Source organism: Neophocaena asiaeorientalis, unplaced genomic scaffold (assembly GCF_003031525.2).
Source record: "Neophocaena asiaeorientalis asiaeorientalis breed wild unplaced genomic scaffold, Neophocaena_asiaeorientalis_V1.1 scaffold398, whole genome shotgun sequence".
NCBI lineage: Eukaryota > Metazoa > Chordata > Mammalia > Artiodactyla > Phocoenidae > Neophocaena > Neophocaena asiaeorientalis.
In genome coordinates, this window is record NW_020173416.1 from 1,649,015 (window position 1) to 1,651,330 (window position 2,316).

The 2,316-nt window shown below is 46.5% G+C and overlaps 1 protein-coding gene across 2 annotated transcripts in view; it reads right to left on the reverse strand.

The window, feature by feature from the left end:
• Positions 1 to 1,735, reverse strand: part of CYRIA (CYFIP related Rac1 interactor A) — a 58,592-nt gene extending 56,857 nt beyond the window's left edge. The window contains exon 1 of one of the 2 annotated variants that reach the window (XM_024747244.1): positions 1,583 to 1,735. The gene's annotated coding sequence lies outside the window, so the exon portion shown is untranslated. The remainder of the gene's footprint in view (positions 1 to 1,582) is intronic. The other variant, XM_024747245.1, reaches the window with a different exon arrangement.
• Positions 1,736 to 2,316: the final 581 nt, after the last annotated feature.

Genomic DNA, 2,316 nt, shown 5'->3' on the forward strand with positions numbered 1-2,316 from the left:
CGCAAAAAAAAAAAAAAAAAAAAAAAAAAAAGATTAACAGCTCTGGGCTTCCTTAACTGCGTGTGCAGACAAGGTCTGTCCCTAGACTTTAGGCACAGGTTCAAATGCAACCCAACGAGGGCTCAAAGCTGTACTGAAATACCTCTGATTAAGCTGACATTTTTTGAGGTTTACTATAAGCAAGAAACTATGCTAATGCACCTCACCACAAGCCCGCCACACAGGGAGGACTGTCCCCATCTTGTGGACGGGGAAACAGAAGCTCAGGAATTTACAACGATCTAGGCAAAATCACTCAACCGATAAATAGCAGAACTGAGATGTGAAGTCAGGTCTGTCTAATTTCCAAAGCTCTTCTCCTTCCTCTGAAGTACGCTACAGCTCAGGGACCCCTCTGGGGAAAGAAACCACAAGAGGAAGAAAGGAAGGGAGCACAAGATAAATCTGTTCCCCTCAAGAATGAGAATCTGGTATAAGGACCAAGTCTGGGATAAAATAATCCCAGGAACTCAGAATTGGAAAATACCTGAGAAATCACCTGGTCTTACAGGTGATTCTCAGCTTCATGAAATGCTTCTGGTTTTAGTTTTGAGGGAAAATCAGGATATCTAAATGCAAAAGAAGAGCTTTAGGAGAGGAGAGCAGATGGTCACTGCAGCAACCGCTGAAAGAGTAACAGGTGTGAGATCATCTCAGTGTACTGTCACTTCCTTCGTGACTCCTGACCTTGGATGTGTGGGTGCCCTGGGCCAGCTTAGAGGAGATGTGCTAATACAACAAAGTCCAAGGAGCTGAAATCAGCAGACCTTGAGTCATTGGAGAGGGATGTCAGCCCGTGTCAGGTCCAAGTTCAATGATGAAGTTCAAGTAGGTGTGGCCCTCTCCTTCCTGATAAGAAGAAAAGTGCCCATAACTGGGAGAAGGTGAAAGAGGGAGAGAACCAACATGCTGGCAGTGAGGGAAGAGGGCAAGGGGAGTGGCGATCCGAGGCTGGTGCACCGCAGTGCCGAATTTACCTCTAAAGTCAGCTGCATTTACCTCTAAAAATGTTACAGCAAGTGAGATGCCAGCCAGACTTCCGGCATGAGACCTAAATTCCATGCCAGGTGGGCTACTTCTCTCCCTGCTGGTCTCAGTCTGGATGGCCAGAAAGAAGCCCTCAGATGCATTCTGCAGGGACAAAGCGACCTCCAGCAACAGCTGTAATCTGCTCTCCCCCTGCATGTAGTTCCAAGCGACTGTTTCCTGCCTAAACACTAAAAAGACTGAAGATAGCAACAGCTCCCACTCAGAATGCAGTTATAGAACCCAGGGACGTTTAAGCACTTTCGAAATTACAGCTACTTTGAAGTGCACATCAATTCTTCATTATGTCCTTGTTTTTTTTGCTTTTCGGTTTTTTTCCTTGTACATGTATGTGGCGTTAGGAAGGATGGCTTCCAATCAGAGATGACAGATCTGGTGGAAGGACCATCCCCGATACTTGCAGGTATCCCGTAAGCCTGCATATCGCAGATTCTCTGCACTACGATGTTGGTCGTCACCGTGCTGCTGGCCATAAGCAGAGACAGTTGATTCTTACCTGGAGATCTCCCTTGTGACTCAGATTCACCAATCCAGGCTGATGGAACGAACCAGATGAGCAGCTGTTTGGCCAAGACAAGTCTGGCTCCCTAAATCAGGGCTGTGGTCCCCGAGAGTCCTGTGGTTTCTCTGTCCTTGGTGAGTGATAACCTGCAGAAAGGGAATGCAAGTGATGTTACCAGGAGAGGCCGTTTCCTCTTCTCCTCTCATTATAATACATTCTTTTAAGGAGAGCAGAGAGAGTCCCAGAATCACAGATTCCTAGGGCTGGAAGAAATGCAATAACCTTGTCTAATGCTTCTGTAGTTGAGGAAACTGAGGCTCAGAGAAGAAAAGAGCTTCATTCAAGGGTTTAGCCGCTCGGGATGAGATTCCAGATTGGAATGTGTCTCTGACTCTCTGGTCTCTGGAATTTTTTAAAAAAGCAGCCACACGATTGGGCTGGCTTCTCAAACAAGTGGTCACTGACCCTGAATAGAAGTCTTTTATTTAACGGATTTTCAAGACGAGAGGTGGCGCTTTTCTCCACATTGCTGTTTCTGTAGTTTTACTCCTGGGAGCTGAGTAAAACAGTCCACCTCAGGCATGGGGTTGGGAGGATTCTCCCTTTATCTCATTAGAAAAATGCTGTTATGGAATAGTGGGACCTGTGGGCACAGCAGTGGGTGGACTTGGTTTTTTAATGATAGATGTATGTGCACCCAGCCTCTAGGTCTCCTGGTCTCTCTCTGT